The sequence below is a fragment of the Lathamus discolor genome, chromosome 3 (genome assembly GCF_037157495.1).
Source record: "Lathamus discolor isolate bLatDis1 chromosome 3, bLatDis1.hap1, whole genome shotgun sequence".
Classification (NCBI taxonomy): Eukaryota; Metazoa; Chordata; class Aves; order Psittaciformes; family Psittacidae; genus Lathamus; species Lathamus discolor.
Genome location: NC_088886.1, coordinates 138,168,358 through 138,189,709, shown reverse-complemented (window position 1 = coordinate 138,189,709; position 21,352 = coordinate 138,168,358). Strand labels below are relative to the sequence as shown.

The following is a 21,352-nucleotide window of genomic DNA, read 5'->3' as shown; positions in this document are numbered from 1 at the left end:
AGCAGAAACACAGAAGGAAGCAGGCAAGAATGGGCAGGTGGAGAGGCAGTCAGGCAGGCACACAGGCACACGCACAGAGACCACTCCTGCTGGGGTATCCCCAGCTGTTCCCTCGAGGGAGCCCGTTCTGTGCGCCTGTGCCTGGGGTGAAGGTGTCCTTGGGGCTGGTCCCCCCAGCCCCTCTCCTCCCTGTGGGTCTCTGCAGGATGGAGCTGGGGGCAGTTCGGGTGCAGGAGGACTGCAGAGGTGGGGACAGCGACTCATCCTCTGTCCAGCCATGCTGCAGGGGACAAGCAAGGGAGGATTTTGCCTTCAGGTTATTCGCTGAGAACTGAAAGAGCCTGAGCCTCCCCACTGGCAGGGGTTTGCTGGGCTGCAGAGCTGATGGGAAGGGGTACATCATCACCCCACACCACCACAGCCGAGTGCCATGCCCAGGAGCACAGCATCCCAATGCAGGACCTGCCAAGAGACCTGTGGGACGTGCCTGATCTCTGGGAGCAGCAGCACAAAATGTAGCTGTGAGGTGGAAAAAGCAGCTTAAAATAACTGCAAGCCTTAGGTGTGAGGAATGTGGTGAGATGTGCGACCGAATCCTGTCTCCCACTGTATGCGTCTGTGCCACTGAGCTCTGTGCTGATGCCCGGTTCTTCTGCTTGTCCCAGTTTCTCGTTACAGGTGTTACAGGGACAGCATGAAGGAGATGAGAGTGGAGAACAAGAAAGCCAGGGCTGGCAGTAGTTAGAGCCATGACTTCCAAAAGAGCTGTTGTTGTTTCAAAGGGACCAGCCAAATGGGGAGGGATGATTCTGGGATTCCCAACTCCTTGGGATCAGAAGTTAATTCCTAACAGTGGCTAGAGTCCCATGTTCCTAAAGCCATGCCTATGAGGGCATTGCCTGAGGCAGAAGCCCCGTGGGGAAAATACCCCTTTCACTTGGGAGGGGAGCCCAACCCAAGGCAAAGCACTACCCAGCTGTAGGAGCAGGCTGCTCCTAAGCCTGCAGTCAGGGATTGGCTACAGGATCAACACACACGTGTATATAGCTCACCTTAGCCCCATACATCCATCCCATAGGGCATAGGAGCAATGAGCATCAGCCAGTGGAGACAAAGAGACAGGAGCTCTGCACAGACTTGGGTGACAGATCTGCCTTGTGCCTCACTTTTCCGGGACTCAAATCTGCTCACAGGCAGTTTTCTGGGAAGGACTCAGTTTTCCTGAAGCCCATTTTAGGTCAGTGACAGTGAGGCTGCAAGACCTGGATTGTCTGAGTAGCTCACGTTTTGGTGGCAGGGCAGGGCTGGGAGCTGCCAGTGCCCTGGCCCTGGAGCATGATGCCTGGCCCACCAGGCTGTCTGGCTCACACTGCTGCTACAGAAATCCCCTTCTTCGTCTGGGTGGGGTTTTTTAGGTCTTTCACATACTCTTCACCCACAAGTGTGTTTTACCACTTCCTCCACATCTGCTGCTTTGCATTACAATATCCTAAGTCAGGTTTCTGCTGATGGGAATAACTGATCAGATAACTGAGAAGTTTTCATCTCTGATTAAGTATGTGTGTAGCATTGTTCTGATGAGTTTGCTCTGTGCTTATTACTGATGATAGAGGCTTCTGTAGTTTTCTTTTGTCTTGGAAGAGTGGAGTGCAGCTTATCCTGTCCTCCTCACTTGTGCTGTTTTAGCACTGCCATACCTATTTAGTCTAACAGCAAAGTCAGGAGTGTTACAGTCTCCTCCAGCAGAAGAAATGCAAGTGTCTCTGCATGGACTGCTGATGTCCATGGGTAAAGACTCTGGGATTGAATCCCTTTGCCTCCCAGTGGGTTGGGGTGCTCTGGGGTCTTTCTACACAGACAGAAGGAGACTGCATTAAGCAGGTGGGACCTGAGCCAGTTGCTAGTGTGACTACTGGGAACTTGTAGCTGAATGAGTCGAAGGAGTTGGAGCTAATAAATGATGATAAGCACTGCTGTCCTGCAGAACAAGGGTGCAGCTCCAGCTCGCTGTAAGGTTGCTTCTTTCAGAGAAGCAAACGGTGGCTGAGACCTTAGGATCCACTCAGCACGAGCTGCCAGTCTGGGGGTGCTCCCGTGTTCCAGGCAGCTGCAGCAGGACCCCAATCCAGGTGGCTGGCACCCAAATGCAATTCTTTTGTGAGCTCCCTGAACCCCTGACCCTGCTCTCAGGGGCTGACTTGGCCAACAAACATGGGAGATGTAAAGCCCTCCCAGTGAGAGGGAGAGCTGAAGCATGGCCATGTCCTCTCCTCTCCTGTCCTGTCCTCTCCTCTTGCCAGAGGCTGGAGACAAGCTGAACGCCAACATGTCAGCCCTGAAATGAGATGACAAGCTGGAAGTTGGCACAAATTAAAGCCAGGGCAGTGCCTGGGCTGCGTTCAGCCTCAGAAAACCTTGATGCCTGAGTAACATACGGATCTCTGTTGGGACGGACACACACGGCATCAGGAGGAACTTTATAAGGCTAGAAAGCAGAAAAACAAAGAGAAAAAGTCCCATAGCTAAGAATTGCACACTACTGAAACCTGGGATTAAATTGCTCAGGACCATTCCATACCTCCCAGTCGCTCCAAAACTCAGGTCTTGCATTTGAGACAGCATGAGGAGTCCTTAAAGCAGCCGCCTGCTGAGGGGGCTCATCAAACAATTTATCTCCCAAGCTGCAATGTGCCCGGCCTTCTGCTTCAGAAGAAAAAGCTGTCCTCTGAGCTGTGCACACACAGCAATGGGACACGTACCTTCCGGCTGGTTTCCAGCACAGTCCATTGAACTAATGCTCTGCGAAGGTGTTTCACCGCCCAGCTTCACTGCAGCAGCTGCGTGAGAGGGAAATGCTTCCTGGTGGTGGGACAAAGCAGATCCAAGTGTCTTCTGGGAGGCTGCTCCCAGATCTCCTGTGGCACAGGCAGGTTTGATCCCCTGTGGGAGGGACAGCTCTGTGGGTAGGTGCAGCAAAATCAAGGAGAAAACATGTATATTGTATCTAGATGTATATGTACATCTAGAAGAAAGAAGGTTGTGTTTGTTGAATTGCACACGCACAAAGCCACTATCAAAAATAGGAAATTGTCTGCACTGGGTACCTCTAACTCAGGTGTTTGTTTCTGGCAGTGGCAGATTTATGCTTCCCTGATATAACTTCCCTGATTCAGGCTGCCTGCAGCTCCAAGGCTCCCCAGGCAGCAGTCACATCCCTGTATTTGCTGGCCCTTATCTAATCAGTGCAAATTCACGTCCTGGGTGCCACCATGCTCTGTAATCCACTGTTTGATAACGTGCCATATGAAAAACCGTCATCTTTCTTTGCACTTTGGAGTCGCTGCCAGCTGAATTCATGCCATGCCCCTGGCTTTGGGCACACAGTGGAAGAGCTGAGACATGGTTCCTGCCCACCCACCCCCTGCCTTGTGCAGGATTCTGCAGGCTTTCCCTTACCTGTCTTAGTCTCTTTCCTAGGCTGAAGGATTTTTGTCTGTTTAATACTTCTAGTCATCTTGATGGCTTCAGTGCATCTTCTGGGGTTATGTATTGGAAAGATATGCAGACATACACACAGACAGACACACTCCAGGATGGCCTCCACCATGAGGATACATGGAAAGGAGTTCCTATTATGAGCTTCCAAATACAGGTGGACACATGTCCAAGCGAAACCCCTTGCTTAAATACCTGGTCCAGGTGCCATGAGATGTCTCAGTGGCCTTGGGAAGTTCAGGCTGAGCTTCCTGGGTGGGTAACATTGCCCCAGTGCGGCCTTGGTGCCCAAAACAGGGTTTGTTTTACCCAGAACGAACTGCATGTATTAAATGCTGGTGCTGTTGGGTGCTTTCCTTCGGTGAGGCAATGGAGCAAGGCTCACAGAGCCCATAGAGCCATGATGGGCCAACTATCCCTAAGTCAGCAAAACCTTGCCCTGCAGTGCGTCCCAGTGCATGGAGGGCAGTGGCAGTGCCTTATCTCCTGGAGTGGAGCAAAGGGAGACAGGGAAAGCTGAAGGAAGTGTCCCTGGGGAGATAAAGGAAGCACCATGATGGTGGGGGTAGAAAAGGGAACAAGAGGGGAGGAGGGGAAGCACTGCCATTTTCCAGCCACCACCAAGGCATGGGAAAGGAGACGGGCCCCCCCGGGTGCTGGGGGTTTAGCAGAGCAGTGAGGGCCCAGGACGAGCTGGGGCAAGCAAACGGCTGCCATCACCACTGCCAACTGGTGGGGACCACTCTGAGGTGGCCAGGACCCCTGGGGCTGCGGCCTTTTCCAGGCCTCCAGGGTGAGCAAACCAGACAGCAAAAGGGTGGCTTGTTTTGCCAGGGAGTTGGGGTTTTTTTGCCTGTGACTTTTTGGGCTGGTGATGGCCCAGTGTGGTACAACCAGCACTGAACCAATAGATAGCTTTTGCTCCACACAACCATCCCCAGAGCCTTTCCAGCTTGGACTGCCATGTCCGCAGCTGTGATTGTCACAGGCCTGTGCTCACTGGTGGCAGTGGATGTTTGCTTGGGATGGGCTGGCAGGATCCCAGCTGTCCCCTAAATCCGCTGCCATCACCACCCTCCTCGCAGTGGATGGGCACCCCTCACCCCCAGAAAATCATTAGTTAATTGTGGTATTTTAGCCAAAGCTCTGGCTCCTTCAGCCTCTGTATCACGCTGTGAGTGCTCAGGCAGGCTGGGGGTGCAGGGCTGTGGGGGTGCAGGGCTGCGGGGTGCAGGGCTGCGGGGTGCAGGGCTGTGGCGGTGCAGGGCTGCGGGGTGCAGGGCTGCGGGGTGCAGGGCTGTGTGTGTTGAGCCCCACAGACGTGGCCCAGAACCGTGTCAGGCCCTGTAGCTGGGCCGCAGGGAGGCTGCGTGCGGCCGTGGGGCGGGCTGGCACACTGCGGCCGCGCTCGCTCGCCGTCTCTGCGGCTGAGCGCCGGGTTCGCACACTCTCCCCGGTCCCTGCCCGGCGGGCGGGGCGGGCCGCGGCCGCGCCTGCGCAGTGCGGCGGGCCGGGCTCTGCGGCAGTTGTGCGGGGTAGTTCTTCCGAGCGCGGCGGGAGGTGAGAGCGGCCCGGGCGCGCGGGGGCAGTGCGCGCGTGCGGGTGCGCGTGCGCGCGGCGCCGGGCGCGTGGCGGGGACCGTTGCGGTGGTGGTGCGGTGGGGGGAGCGTCTCTGTGTGCGTGCGGCTGCCCCTCGTGCCCCCCCTCGCACCCCTCAGGCGGAGCGGGGTCCGTCCGCCCGCCCGCCGCCTTAGCCGGGGCTGAGGAGGGGAGGGAGGGGCGGCGAGCGGAGCCGGGGTGCTCCGCCGGCGGCATTTCCTCTTGTGCCGCTGAGGGAGACTCCTCAGAGGCAGCTCCCGCCCTGTGGCCGCCGGGCTGCGCCCCGGAGCTGCCTTCCCGCCGCGGGGCAGGGAGGCGGTTCGCCTGCCGCCCTGAGGGGAAGGAGCCCCCGGGACTGTGTCTGTGAGCGGGCTGTCCGCTCCTGCCTGCGTCTCCCGTGGAGCGGAGGGGTGCCGGCGGCTCCTTCCAGCTCGCAGCATACCCGGGGGCAGCCGCCGCCCCGGCCGGGCTGGTGCCTATCGGCGATCCTCTTGTCTGAGGACAGAGCCACAACGCTTCCCGGGCAGCCTGGCATCGGGGTGAGGGTTCATTGTCACTGCTCTGGTTTGGGTTGCTCTTGGCAGTACGGCTGTATGAGGCTTGAGCTGATAACCTGAGCCGGGAGCGAGGCACCGAGTAAATAAATAAAATAAAAAGCCCCACCGCGGAACTGCTTTGCTCACACTTTGCTCATGCTTCTTTTTAATCCCCTCCTTTTGTGCCAGAAATAATGTTGCAAAACGTATAGCGGAAACGAGCCTACACTGGGGTCTGGTGGACGAGATGATCTATTAGGGCAGCACTGTGCCTCGTAGCACAGGCAGTTTTTAAAATTCCTGGAACCACTGCGATTATGAAACCCTCAAGTTTGTTCCCTCGCTTGTGTTTCTAAAGGTTGCCAAGCTGGATACTGAGGATCCTCTTTGACGTGGTCTAGCGAACGTTCCTCACAAGGCATAATCACTCATGTTCTAAAATGTTTAATTCAGGTTTTAGCTTCGGAAGATTTACTGTTTGAGCCTCAAAGATTGTGAAATGCTTTCTTAGTAGTCACTTAGAAACGTCTCTCTCTCGCCTATCCAAATTGTCCTGTGTGTCAGTTTCGCATTAAGTCTTGTCACTGACTGAGGTAGATTGTATTGATCCATATACCTGTTTGTCACTGGCAAATAAATTGAAAGTAAGAAGATTTTCAGCTCCTTTCAGGTGCGGTGTGGTTTTACTGAAAATCAAACAAAACTCAGAGCTACATTTTAGTCTTTGGTTCATATGCTGAATGTGTAGTTCTAGCAGTGAAGGAAAACCGTGGTGTTTCACTTGTGAACCGATCGGCTCTGGCAGTCTGTCACGGTCCTTGTCAGCCCCTGTCAACCTAAACATATTTTAGAGTAGAGCTGCTGTTTAAAATAACCTATTGCAGTTAGTCCGGAGTCCCAAAGATCATTCAGGAACTCGCTGGTTTGATTAACAGCGGTTGGAGTTTGTTCAAGCATAGACGTACTTTCATTATATAGCACAATGCAACCTTTACTCTGTACAGTGTCATTCAAACAGATTGTATGGCGAAATGCACCGCTGAGTTACATTTAAAATGCTCCATTGAATGAAGCACAATTGCAGAGATAAATGGGGAGAAAAATTGTAAGAATGGGAGAAATGTTTTCAGCTGAGGTTTGAAATTAACAGCCTGTTAGTATGTGTGCATTGGTAGCATTAGTGTTAGACGCTGGGTTTAGGGGCTACACCAGCAAAAACCAGATGCAGGCTGAAATTTTCCCAGCCAAATTTCCAGCTTGTATGATAATAATAATAATAATAATAATAATAATAGAATTGAATTGCTACTCCTTGACATATTCAATTCCTAATGCAGCTTGAATTGAAAGTTAACTGACGCTCCCTAAAACCACTAGAAATATTTATCCTAGGCTTTTTTTTTTATAACTTCCAGGGGAATGTTTGTTTTTGAGAAAAACAGAAGCCTTAGTGTGGTGTTTACTGGCAAACACTGTGGTGTTGTACTCTTGGGAAGCATTGAAAGGAGTGTTTTATTTCCTTTACAAATATACTAGTATATTATTTTTGTATCGGAAACAAACGGGAAGCAAGCTATGAAAATGAGATATTTAACTGATGCTTATTGAAAAGGTAGATAGGTTTATTTGCTCAAATCATACCTGTTATTTGCAGCTCAGCTTAATAAAAGAATGCTCTGGTTAAAAGCTGATAGATGGGTGGTTAGCTCGCAGCATAAGCTGTTATCTGGGAACGGCTGCAGAGTAGGTTTGCAGTGCTCCCGGATGAACTGAGGTGATCTGCAACCTTTGAATCCTACAGAAATTGTAAGCAGCAAGTTGTGAGGAGGGAGAGGAAGAAGAGCTGACTGCAACTCTGCTCTGAAAACCCTGGGCAAGAGACAGAAGCGGGGTCATGCAGTTGCACTCAGTGAACCCATTCTTTTGTAGGAATTTGAAATTAGGGGGTGCTGTGGGATCTGTGTGGTTCAGTACCACACACCCTGCTGTTGCTTGGCCGCTAGTGAAAACCCTGCAGAAGTAATGTTACCACCAGCTGCTTGGTCTGGGGAGGGTGAATTAGTGGTCTTCAGCCAGGCTGCAGTGGAAAGTTGTCATAGGAACTGGCTTGCTGTTTGGCAGGGCCGTGCCTTGTCTTCACTCGTTTGAAAGAACACCTCAGTAACTAATCGCCTCAGGATAAGAAATACTCATATGCCATCCAGCGCAAACACATGGAGAGAGTAAGGCACTACAGCTCTACCCCAAGGGAAACTGAGGACAGCACCATATGTCAGCAGAGGACAGCCTGGGGATGAGTTCACTGTGCCTGCTCTAGGCCATGTCCCTGCCTCGGAGTGGCTTACAAATGCTGGTGTCCTGATATAAAACAGCTGTGGCTTTTTGGCAGGGTGAATAATAGGACAGAAAACTGAGCAGAATCTGCCCAGGAGTAGAAGCATGGTCTCGCTCTTCAGGGCGTGTTTGGGATGAGGTATGTTACCAAGTCAGTGCATGGGAATTCTTCACTTACTATCTGTACTGCATCTACGGTGTAAATTTGATTTATTAGTGTCAGCAGCACAAATATAACATGAAATTACATTTGAAATGGCTATGATCTGGGTTGGACTAGATGGTCTCCAGAGGTCCCTTCTAACCCTAACAATTCCGTAATTCTTCAGAAGTTGGCTATTCTGTGCTGAAGCATATCTTATTCTTTGAGTGCCTTCAAAGTGCACATTCATATAAATATTTCCTATTGCAAAATGTCTGTTTTGTGCTACTAAAGAAATTACTGTTATGCGTCATGGTTATGATACTCATGGCAATGAGCTGTATTTTGCTTTTTAATCATTATGACTTCTTAATTGGAATGATTCCTAAAACCTTGGACTGTGTACTCCACATAGAGAGCATATATAACATGAGTCTGCTTTCTTAACACAACTACAGAGCACATCCACCACGTACAATAGATAGAAATTAATGTATGGTAATAGACCTTAAAAAACATCTGGGAAAAACTGCGTAGATATTTAAGGTAGCCACTGTAAGCAACTGCTAATCCAAACCCGCCTGCAGAAGTATAGTCATGAAGTCTCATGCGTTTGCAGGGCTAAAGAGGAGCGGGGAGACCTGCCTGTATGAAGCTGTACTAGGAAAAATACATTGTATTATATGCCAGCATAAGATCAAGAAGGGAGCCTAGGTCATTCAGTTTTAAGAATCCCATAGCAGTCTGTGTTGAATTTTAACTACTACCTGAAAGTGTGACCATGCGTGCACCTTACTATAAGGTCAAAACCAGATTTGCTTTTACTTCCTGGACAATTGGGTCTCCAAACCTAGGGGTAGTGAATGGCTTTGTGCCAGCCCTCTTAGTCCTACCACTTTTTCAAGTCTGGTACAGGATAGTAGAGGCTGAAGTTGTTGCTTGCTGGTGATCCTCAGGTTATCATCCTCTGGACATGAATACCTGCTGTAGGATTTGCTAGCACAGCCAACCCTTTTATGGTAGTTTTGTTAGAGCTGAAGTTCTGACTAAACTGGAAAGGTTGGAAACCCCACTGTGATTATCTGCATGCTATCTTCTCTGAACATGTAAGCAAGAAAACAAGTGTGTTCTTACCCTGCGCATCATGCTAGCTGAAACTGCTTCAAATTCTGCGAAGATGTGAGCTCATTAAATGTGGAGAGCAGGAGTCACAGCAATGAGATACCTATAGAAATGCTGCTGGGATGAGAGCAACCTTTTGGGTTTCTTTTTCGAAATTACAGTGTGCAGAGTTTCTGTAGGTGGATAGAAGAAGAAAGGAAGACCCAAGGATGTAATTTTGAGATTTAGAAGCTCCAAAATGAAGTAAGTTAGTAGAAACAGATGTGTGGGAACAATGTACCCTAGCACTGCTTGTGCTGTACCCATCCTGTAAATAAGAAGACAGTTGCAGTCTCCAAAACTACCATTCCGGCTCTTTTCACCACAAGTGATTTATTTAAAAACAAAGGCTTCTTGAAGTCATTATGCGGTCCAAACTTAATTTAGTTAAAGAGTATTCACAGCTCCCAGCTGCATTCCAGATATTTTCAAACAATGACTTACTATTTTGCATATACACTTACTACAAGATTATAATTTAACTTTGCTTTAGCACAATTGGTTCAGAGGAAGGGGTAGAACAGAGATTTCCTGTATGGGTTCTGCGGGAGGCTCTGCAGTAGAGTGGTTTTCCACTGTTTACTTAAGAACAGGCCTTCGGATTAGCTGGCTTTGACCCAGGCCTTGTAGTTCTCCCTGTGAAAACTGGCATAATACATAAAACACTTAAGATACATTCTTGCTGGATTTTCAGGAAGCAAATTCTCACTGAACCCTCAGGAAAGTACACTTCCCCAAAATATTTTCCAGACAGGGTGGTCCAGCTTTTGGCAATTGTGGTGGCCAAGTCTGGGTTGTAGGATCTTCTGGGTGGGTTGCCCCTTTCTTTTGCGAGCGGCTGCCTTTCGCCTGGCTGCAGCTGCTGCCTGCACTGCTGTGGTAGCAACAGCTGTATTCCAGCTGTGTACATTGGGTTCAGGAGGAAGCACTTAGCTGTTCAGGCTGTGTTTGTTGCTGGAATCAGTATTCCTTATCTCCTTTGGAGGATAGTAGCTGTGGATGGGAATCAACTCATACTTTACTCCTTGGACTGCTCTCCTCTTGGCATTTGCATCTAATGTGTAGTGCATCTGGCCGTGGTGTATATACAAGAGAAACTTTCTAGTTGGCTTCTAAGACAACCTAGAAAGGAAGGTAAATGCGACAGATTACAGTCTGACGGCACATATGAAAATCTCTAGGCCAGCTGAGTTCAGCTGGTGTTTGGGTTGATTCAGTTGGTGTTGAGTTGCACATAGGCATGCATAGCTAATAATTAGCAACATGGGGTCAGAGAAGAGCATGTGAATGTTCTGCCCTCAGAAACCCAAAGAGGTGCTGAGTGAGATTTATGCCAGTGCTTTGTAATCATAACACAGCAATTACCAATAATAACATCTGAGAGTAAGTGCAAGTAAATGGCAAGCTGCTTAGGTAATTTTGGAAGTTAAGAAATAAAACCAATTGCAATTAAAAATAATATTTTTAGATGTTGATTTCCTTTGCTTTCTTCATCTTCATCTGAGATAACTTGGTTTTTTTCCAGAGTGGAAGAGCTGAACATGTTGGCAAAAATCTTTCAAATGTTTATTTCTGATCTTTTCAAGGTGTCTTTTTGGATATTACAGAGCAATTCCATTTCAAGACTATGCAAAGATATATGTGGCCTTTGAAGTCACAAGAAAGTGCTGCAAGATCTGGTCCTGAGTGTCCTGGTTAAATCATGTCCTTTCTGACAACCTATGTAGTATTCGCTGAGACCTTTTAGGAACAGATACCCATAATAGCTGCATAGTTACTTCTTTTTCATTGCTTGTTCAGTTCCATTTTTATATGTTACTCTGTGTGTGCTTTTAGGTTGCGATAGGTTCATTTGCTAAAGAAAACACTGATCCATTGAATATAAGTTGCGGGTGCTCTGAGCACCAGTTAGCTTGTGGCTGACCCTGGAAACAGCTCTTCCAGTTAGTTCCTGTAGCTTTCTCATCGTTGAGTACAAGTGGCTGAGTGAAGCTGGAAAGAGGAATTTAACGTAAGCAAGCCAGACTGGTAAATCATCTGTTAGTTCTGCTGTCTGGAAACTGAGGCAGGAGTCAGATTTCATTTTCCGCTTCATGTCACAAGCATCAGTTGGACCAGTGATTTTTAAGGCAGGTCAGCAAGGCAGTGCCTGTTTTGAGTCTTCTGATGCTTTAGGATGCTGCATTTCCACATGGCTTTCCTTTGTTAAAAGAAAATGAAACATTGCATAAAGGGAAGTATAAACACATGGATAGGGTCTCTCTGAAGGAGAAGTGGTCAGCAGACCTTTTCGTCTGTAATCTAAAGCAGGGCTGCAGCTGACAGGGCTGGATAGAGCTCTGCTAGGGAAAATTGAATAAAAATGAACATTTGCTACCTGAAGATGTAAGCGGTTCAGGAAAGTAGATACAAGCCCCCTCTTCTGTATTCTTCATAATACTTGCTCTACCCAAAAGTGTCACTGCTAAGTAGTGACTGGCATTCCAGATGATCTTCTGTTAAGTCCTTTTTTAGTTAATAGCACAAATTCATCTGCTAGAAGGCATTAGCTTTCCTGTACCATTAACTGCTTGGTGACTGCCGACATCTTGAGCAGAATGTGTCTTGCACATGTTCTGGTGTATACTAGTATCCTCCTTATAGGGGTGTTGAAATGGGATGATTTTATAGAGAGTATATTAAAAATTGTCATTGCTGGAATCATGAGCAGATGTGGTATTTTATGAGCAAACTTTATACTAATTGGAAAGAGCTTTACTTGCTGTGATCTGAGATCACAGAGTCATAGAATGGTTTGGGTTGAAAGGGAGGTTAAAGGTCATCTAGTTCCAACCACATTGCCACAAGCAGGGGCATGAAATAGCCATCTGTAGCCTTCAGTAATTTGGGGACATTTTCACTTCTGATCCAGAAAAATAATGCTCTAGCCTTTCTAAGATTTTGTTAAAAATGCATTTGTAATCTAACCTTTCCTATTTTTTTTTCATGTGATAATAGATTAGGTGGGTTCTTAACCTCTTAGTTGACATGTTTTTTAACTTCTCTTGCAATATTGCACTAGCAGTTTTATGAGCCAAGAACAAAAAACTCTGCTTGCTAAACTTGAGCAATCAGGAGGGAACGAATGGTGAAAAGCTAACAATGTTTTACGCATCCACCACTCATTTTTTCTTCACAGAGTAGATGTTAACAAAGACACTAATCAAAAGCACTTTCAGTCCTCATAAATTGATGTGTGCTGCTGGGGTCAAGAACAAATATTGGAAAGGCTAGGACATGTAGAGAACTCTCTGCCCATGTTGTGACGCTCAGAGCCAGGCTGGGATTTTTTCAGTTGCTGTTTTGAAAGCATTTAGAAGGAGGCATTTCTGTGTCTGCACAGGAGGCTTTGTGCTGGCTGGGTATGTGGTCAGGCTTTTTTTTTTTAGTGGCTACAGTAGGTCAGGTAACATGCTGAAAAGAAGTCCTCAGGCAGTCAGGACTGTTGTACTACTCTGCTTGGGACAAACAATTTTAAAGGCTTTTTAGAACCCAGGGGATTCAAGCTGCTCATTAAATCTGCAGCAGGAGCTTGACTGCACTATTGAGTATGTCTTCAAGTCTACACCTCACAAGATACTTGAGGTTCCCTGAAGAGAGCAGTCCTGGCCAGAGGGGAGGTTCAAGTGTTAGGAATTTTTGCCTCTGGTTTTGGGATAACAGGGACTTGCTGATGATGCCTTCTTAGTTTTCATCAGTGTTCTCTTACCCTTCAGGCTGACAAGTTTCTTCCAGGTCACAGCTGATGGAGTAGGTCTGTCACTTCATCCATGGTTCTTCTGAATACCACCTCTGCTGCTACAAGCACAGAAAGAGCGCTGTGTGTGTCCTTCTCAGCTACTGCAAGGGAACAGTCTCCTGTGTCAGCAGGAATGATTTAACATATTTAAAAACAGTGAACCGAAGGGACCATGGAATGACTGTGTTTTCCACAGATGAACCTAGTGGTTTGTATTTTTCTTGGATGGGGTAGTAAGAAGTTTCCGAAGAAAAGAAGTTGATACAGTTGGAAAACTGTATAATGTAGGCCTTTGGTATCACTTGATAAAGCTGAGACAGTTAGGTTATCAAAGAGAAGCCAGAAACTTAGCAAAAGCTCAAAGTCATCATCGATTCAGTTATTTTACTGATGAATTAGGTTACGTAGGTTGCGTAAGAAATGCTGTATGAATTAGCAGTGTCTTGGTGGAACATGGGAATTCTTCAGAGAATGTATTTGTTAAATTAATTTACTTGTACAGTTTCCTGTAGTGGTGCCTCGGTACTACACATCTGTCAAAATTAAATGAGGTTGGGGGGCTGATAACATCTAGGTGGGAACACTATTGTGCCCTAAGGACAGAATTGTCATTTCATTTGTAATCAGGCAGACTATAATTACTATGTTTGCCTCTGATTAAAAAAACAGGTCAGAAAGGGAATGAATTGTGCTCTCTTATGTGGAGGGCAACTTTGCACTGTAAGAACACTTCAAAACACCTACAGACTTCACATTCCCTGTTTTTTCATCTTTGTGCTTCCTCCGTTGGTAGGTCTGCGTAGTTTGCTTCTCATTGGCAAGGAGCTGCTGTGTGGGACTGCTGGCTAAGAACAGAGCACAGGAAAGGTTTGGGGTATACGCTTTCCTATCTCCATGCTGAATGATAAGTACATGTCCAGCCTCTGGTTTGGGGAGAAGGAGGATTTCAGTGTGGCTCAAGTGAGGGATGCCTCTGGTTACTGAACTAGGAGGAGCATTAGAGGAGGGAGTTGTACTTCTGGCCTCGGTGAGCACTTCAGGAGTGTTAGAGCCAGCTTGGGGTGATTTTGAAGAGCTGAGCCTGGTTGCAGAAGTCTCTTGCCTTCCTCGCTTGAAAGGCTGGGTGGTCTCAGGGAAGGCATCTTGGAAGAGAGATGAGTAACTTATTAAGGACAGAAGTAGGAAGCTGGAGAAATCTGTAGTAGGCTAGTATACATCTGGAGTCCTTTATGTTAGGATAATTGAGAATCAAGAACCTCTTTATCTTCACAGTGCCTTTTATAGCTGAGGGTATTGTTCTTTTATGTTATTTGTATTTTGTGGACAAACAGCAAGTTGAAAACTGGCTGAGTTGTGCATATGAAGTCTGTGCCCTTGCTAGCTATTAAGGCTTTCTCTAGTGTCTGGCTTAGTTCCACAGTCCTCAGCTCATCCATCTTCTTTTAGAAAGATGGGTTTATTTGTCAATAATCTGCCTCTTATTGGTAGGTAATTCTCAAAAGGAAAGGGAACCATGCTAGTATATGAGCGTTTGGTAAGTTTTTTTCTTTGAAGGTGGGAGAAGAAGGGAATGGCGCTGGAGAAGGAAACTCTTAGCACAGAAAAGTTCTCACCGGTTTTGGCAGAGCAGCTCTCAGAATTACTGGATCATCTTCAGCTGTTGATCTCAGTGTTTATTTTCAGCAACTTTTTTCATGAAGGAGGAGCCAATGTTCCCCAGTTCAAGTATGCCAGCTTCTTCCCTCAGCAGCATGTCCCTTGGTGAGTGCTGTGTCCCTGGGGCTCACTGTGACTAGCCAGCTGGCTATCAATGTTGGGCTGAGTGAAGGCTGGAGGGACATGTAAACTTGTGTTTCCAGTCTGTGGAGATGGTTCAGATTCTGAGTCTACTGCCACATCTGTTTATGTAGTCCATAAGCGTATAAAGAGGGCCCAGCCAGCATGGAAGAGAGTTCAAGTGTCCCTGAAAAGTTATTCTTCCTTTTACTTTTAAAGATTAGAAAAAAACCCAGAATAAGCTTTCAGTATCTTTGCTTTTTCTATAAAATATTAATGAAGCAAGGATGTTATCTTCAGAGACAAGGGTTTTTTTTACCAGTAAGCACAGTTAGTAAGGAAAGCCAGTAAATATGTCCTTCCTCAGCTTCAGTGTTCAGAGATAAAGAGGAGTTCTGGCTGTTTGCGTTATCCAAGCTGACCCAGTTGCACGCCTTCAGAATGACTGTGCTACTGATTGGAGTTGTGCATCTCAAATAGTTTGTCAGTTGCTTCCGCGCTTCTGGAAAGGCCCGTTAATTCTGTTAAGACTTCCTGAAACACAGTGGAATCTAATGAAAAGCGTCATTGTTTTGAAAGACCGTGATCTGCTGCCAAAAGAGCTACTGTTGTATAATCCTTAATAGCAGGTTAGAGTGGCAGTCATCTCTTGGTTTGCAATTGGTACGTGGAAGGATGGCTTTACAGTTCTCTCTCCGGGGATGGCATGTCTCATCTTGTTCTCTCTTTGGGAACTGTAACTCACAGAGAAGTGCTCAGTTATGTTGTGTTGGTTATAGATCCTTGCACAGGTTTGAACACCAAGTATTACTTAGGGGTGACAAGCTGAAGGGGGTGGAAGAAACTGGCAGTTTCCTTTGAGAAGGGAATACTGAGTACCAGGGGTTACATTTGTCTGTTTTTGCCGGCAAGTTCATTTGCTGCTAAAGATGCTTCAGGTTGTTCTGACGTAAAATAATAGAGTTGGAATAGAAAAGTTTTATCTTGAATTTCCTTTCTGATTTGCAGAATTCAGTGTGTTCACTTCCATGCTGACATTTCTGTCTTTCATGCCATTTACGTTAATCTGCAGCTTGGCTAGCATGCTGTCATGCTTCATCTTTGTAGCAATGATATTAGTATTTGCAGATATCAGTCAAACACTGAGTTCTCATTCTGGGTATTTGCATCAAAGCCTGCCTGCCAGTTTTGAGCTAAAGAGCAAGGGATCTCTTAAATATTTTCTTTAGGGAGGACTGTATTACAGCAAAAGGATCAAATTCATCTCTAGTTTTTAATCTTTCAGGATGCTGTGCAACCAGAGGAATTGCTTACAGGAAAAGCAGCATGAGTGAAACATTTGAATTATCGTACATGTTTCTTACTGGAATTTAACAGCTGGAACCCAAAAGCAGTGAGAACATCTTAGCCAGGTCCATGCTTGCTATTGGCAGGCACTCAGTCGGGCAGCAGTTTAGGAGCCTCCTCAGCAGCAGAGATTGCTGCAGGCTGCTGAAGACGTTTTCCCAAGAAAGCGAGTTTCCCAGGGTTTTTAGAGTGCACAGTTCATGCTGGTGTTTGTCCATTCACCTTCTCTACAGGTGAGACCTCTCTGGAGTTTTCTTCCCAATTACTGCTTGTGCCTCAGCCTCTTATTCACTGGTAGGTTGACTTATAAGGTGAGGAAGTCACCTGAGGCATGATACTCAGTTTCCCTGACCTGCTGTGTAGCTCAAACTGACTTTTCTGCATTAATTCTTGACTCTTAGAAAAGACTGATTTAAATGTCATCCCTTGCCCCCTGCATTTAGAGCCCTTTGGTGCTGGAAAAACTATTTCAGAAATTTGTTGTTTCATAATTAACTGCCCTCGTTAGTATTTCTTTTGTGTGGATTTATTTAATTTCCAGTCATGGGCTCTTGTTCTGTCGTTGCTATACTGAGAGCCCTCCACAGTCATACTGTTCTCATACGGATAAATGCTTCTAGACTATTTTCAAATCACCTGCAGAGCCCCTCTCTGTAAACTGGCAATGTTCCACTCCAGCCTTGCTCTCTCTCACAGCTTTATTCTTTCCTTGATATAATCAGTATTGTTCTTGAATGGGGACAGCTGGCTGAAGACAGTTTTCCAGCAGCATTTGCAGCAGTGACAGATAAACACATAGAGTCCTGCTTGGTAGTCTTGTACATTATATTTGTAGGATTATGTTTGACCTGCAGTCACAGCATTTCTTTGAGAGCTCATGTTCTCTGATTCTTCTCTGTAGCATCACTCTTGCTCTTCTGGATAAAGGCTCACATTCCTTAAGTATGGTCCTTCTTTTTTGCTAGCAGTGGGATGATATAGGGCACATTAGATTTGGAGAAGTGGAGAACACCTCTAACAAGGTGTTTGTGTAAGAAGCAGTATGTTGGAAACAACTAAAATGTTAATTCTGCAGGAAATAGAGAAGCATGAGCTATATGCAAGCTGGAAAATATGCTAATTAGCTCACTGGAGAATTTGTGGTTCCCATTTCAAGGCAGTAAGCTGGGTTACAGATAAATGAGGAGAGTGGATGGACTCATGATACTCAGGGTCAAATTTGAGGTTTGCTCCTGACAGTTGCACTGTGGATTTCATAGTTTTCCAGATTCCTTTCTAACCATCCGTGAAATTGACGATAATTAAATAATGCTTAAAATAGTTTAAATAACTAGTGCTCCTTGGAGTTCCTGAATGAATAGAACTCCTTGGATAGAAATGGATGGTCACCCGAAGAAACTCCACATTTATCCGTGTTTTTTAGTGTGTGTGATGTGTACTGGAGCTCTAGACACTGTGCAGCCACTCTGTGGATATGGTTGTCAGTAGAAATAGTCTGATAAAAAAATCCATGTAAAATATGTATTTAATGTATAGCAATTACTTTTGCATCTGGCTTAATGACAGGGGTAAAATTAAGCCTGAAATTAAATAAAGTACTGTAATCATAGAATATAAGCCACGTGAGTAGCATTTTCCCTTGTTATACCTCACCCATCAAGAAATAACCTGTGAGTTACCATCATCTATCAGTCAGACCATAATCAATAAAGTATGGCTGGGAATGCTTTGCCAGTTTCATTAAAAGCATGCTCTTGGAAAAAGCAGCTTCACTGATGTCAGCACCGTGGTGTGCCCAAGGGAAGCAGTTACACCCTTCCTGCAGTAGGGCTCAAAGCCGGTATTGCAAGCTTGGAGGTGGGAGAGTTAGTACAATCCGTGGGGCAAGGAGAGTGTTATCAATCCATTGTAATCAGTGGTTCTTGGTATAACTGCAAGTATACAGGCTTACTAATGTAAGCTCAATACTTGTGCCTGTGGTTAACCTTAACAGGTTCTTAACTGCAGATCTCTACCTCTTTAATTCCCTGTAATGGGCATACAGAATTATGCTGCTTTAAGCCAACCTAAGGTATTAATTATCATGAGCTTTGAAGTGTCTCTTGGAAGTAGTTAAATATTCTAATAAGAAGAGTGTATTTTGTCCTTCCTCCCATCATGAGACTGAAGCCTTCCTGTCAGAGAGGCAGCCACCCAGAATTGGAAGTTCTTCAAGTTAAGTTCTTAACTTTAGGCACAAGGAGAAATACAAGAAGTCAGTTTCCTGGTTTAGGTAATTTACAAGCTTCACTACTTATATTTGGAAACTGTGGCTTTCCAGTGTTGCCAGACATCTCAAGTCATGGACGTGTTAATTTTCCAAAAGCAACAGTAATTGAAAACACCTTTTGGAAACAATTTGACATTGGCTATTAAGCAGAAGCATTGGCAATAAAACACAGAGTGGTTTGAATTGTCATCCCAGGGATGTGGGGGAGAGGGAAGGAGCTATGTGAACTGGGAAGGAACTATGTGAACTAACAGAGCTAGTGTGTGAAGCTACAATCCAGAATAGAATCAGAGTGTCATTTGGCATCCATGCAATCCCTGTGGCTTGGAGTGAGTCAGAAGCCCACTGTTTTGGGGCTTTTGTCATGCTTAAGTACAGGTAGTTCTCAGTCTTAAAGAATTTGTAGGCATGGTCTGGATACCCATTGTAACCGATGCCTTGGCCAAGACTTTGTCTACTAGTTCTTCATTAACTGAATCCAGTGTTGTCATCTGCAGTACATTTTATAGGCTTGCCATCAGGTAAAGCTGATGTAGCCTAAAATACGTGCAGCTAATTGTTTTAGGGTTCCTGGGGTGGACTTAATCAGACTGGCTCCGTAAACGTGTTCATTTCTGTATTGTTTAAAATTCTCATTGGTAGCAAATTGAATGGGATACACTTTGTTATCATCAAGGGATTAACAGACTATCGTCTTTAAAAAAAAAATAAAAGCAAACTAGAGCCATTTCCTGAAGAACTCTGCCCCTTCTGCATTATTCTTCATCTCTGTTCAGTGCTGCCTCACCTCTCTTGAGATTTCTTTTTAGAAAATCTCCTTTTTATTATCCTTAGCCCTCCAAAAGTGGGACCTCCACCAACTTCAGCAAGCTCATTTATCACAAGACTTCTTGGTTTTTTTCACATTGTGCTGGTAGGAGGTCAAGGAGCAGTTTGTGCTGTTTTACAGTGTGTTTTGATGGTACTCCTGAAATCTGTGATCATCCTGACTTTTCTGTACATCTAGGACTTGTAGTTCTGAGTTATCAGGAGCGTGGTTCACTCTTCACTTGATGAGAACCCACAAAGCTCCTTGAGATGGAGCAGCATTGCAGTGGGGAGCCAGGAACTACTGTAGGCTTGGCAAAGGCACCACAAGATTTGTCTGTACACCCACAGCCTCTGACTAGACGCAAAGCTTTTAAGTAGCTAATGTTAGGTGTGATCATTTTTCTCTCTATTCACTTTCCACTGTGCCACGTACTTGTGTGGGTTGTACTGACATGTTATTAATGATTCTTGAAGCAGAATGTGTGAGAAGAGGCAGATGTAGTGCATGGCAAATCAGCGTGAGTACGCTACAACCTTGGGATTGGATAGTGATGCTTTTGTTTTCTGCTATATAAGCTCTCGGAGAATATCCTGGAAAAAAGTGGGATTGTCACTGCTGGTTTGCTCATCTCTACGTTTTAGTGTGTGTGCCTCTGATTTGGCATTGCATCATCAAAGTATTAAACTCAGAAAAAATGCAGTCAGTGCATTTAAGCTGAACACATGTCGTGGTTTAAACCCAACCACAAAAGCTCGTTCGCTCACCCCCCACCCCGACCCTCCCCGCTCCCGGAGGGATGGGGAGGAGAATCAAGAGAATGTAACTCCCACGGGTTGAGATAAGAACAGCCCAGTAACTAAGGTATAACACAAATCACTACTGCTACCACCAATGATAATATTGATAAGAGAAAATAACAAGAGAATACGATACCACCGCTGAACGAGTTCGACCCCCCTGAAGAGAGACCATGCCCTTCCGGGTAAGTCCCAGTTACCTTCCTGGGCATGATGTGCTGTGGTATGGAATACTTCGTTGGCTAGCTTAGGTCAGGTGTCCTGTCTCTGCTTCCTCCCGGCCTCCCCTCATCCCCGGCAGAGCATGAGGCTCTCAAAGTCCTTGGCCAGAATAAACATTACTTAACAACAATTAAAAACATTCGGTGTTATCAGCTCTCTGCCCAGGCTGGAAGTCAAAACACAGAGCTTGCACCAGCTACTAAGAAGGAGCAAAACGGCTACTGGTAAACCCAGGACAACACATCAAGTGCAAAAATTTCCAGCTAATTGTTGGACAAAGAAGATAAGGAAAATAATACTAAAACTTGAAGGGGAATGCTTCTGGACATGTTATTCTGTATGTATGAGTACATGAAATCAGCCAAAATCTGACAAAAGAAGCAAATGGCCTTATGTCAAAATAAGTGCTAGTTATCTCATGTTCTTTTGGACCAAAGCGTATGTGTTTCATAGTAGCTCTGTATCAAAGCTTTGAAACTGAGATTTTAAATACTTTGTCAAAATGAACCCTGTACCATAAATGCTATCGGATGCTTAATTAAGACTGCACTAGCAAGGAGCATGTTTGCAGTAAATTATGGGGAGGTGTTTTGGCATGTTTTATCTATGTAAAGATTTCTATTTTTATGTGAAGCTATTTACAGATTATCGATTTCAAAAATAGATTTGTAACTAAAGAAAGATGCATCAGATTTCACTTGTTCAGAGTGGAGAATCTTGCCTGGCTGGCTGCCCGCTCTCTTAGATGTTTATCCCAGTGACTTACAAGTGTATGGAGTTATTCAGCCCTTCTTATTTTGCTCTCTCTACTTAGAAGAAGGCATTTATATTCAGGGATCAGGTCCCAAGTCCCTTACCCACACAGGTAGGCTCATCTTCACACCTTTGAAGCATCAGAACAATTTCATTGAAGTCTGTGGGATGTTTTGTGTGAGTAAGACTTTCGGGTGGAAAACATCCATCACAGTATCTTTTGTCAGTTGTTACTGTTTTATTTCAGAGCAGTAAGCTGTTGTCACAGTGCCAGTGGAGCCTGCCGAGCTGTAAGGCTAAGCCTTTGAGTTCATGTAATAGAAAACTTCAGC

The 21,352-nt window shown here is 45.7% G+C and overlaps 1 protein-coding gene across 1 annotated transcript in view; it reads left to right on the top strand.

Moving 5' to 3' along the window:
• Positions 1 to 4,972: 4,972 nt before the first annotated feature.
• The window catches only part of NT5C2 (5'-nucleotidase, cytosolic II), a 60,950-nt gene continuing 44,570 nt past the window's right edge, over positions 4,973 to 21,352 (top strand). The window contains exon 1 of the mRNA XM_065672163.1: positions 4,973 to 5,055. The gene's annotated coding sequence lies outside the window, so the exon portion shown is untranslated. The remainder of the gene's footprint in view (positions 5,056 to 21,352) is intronic.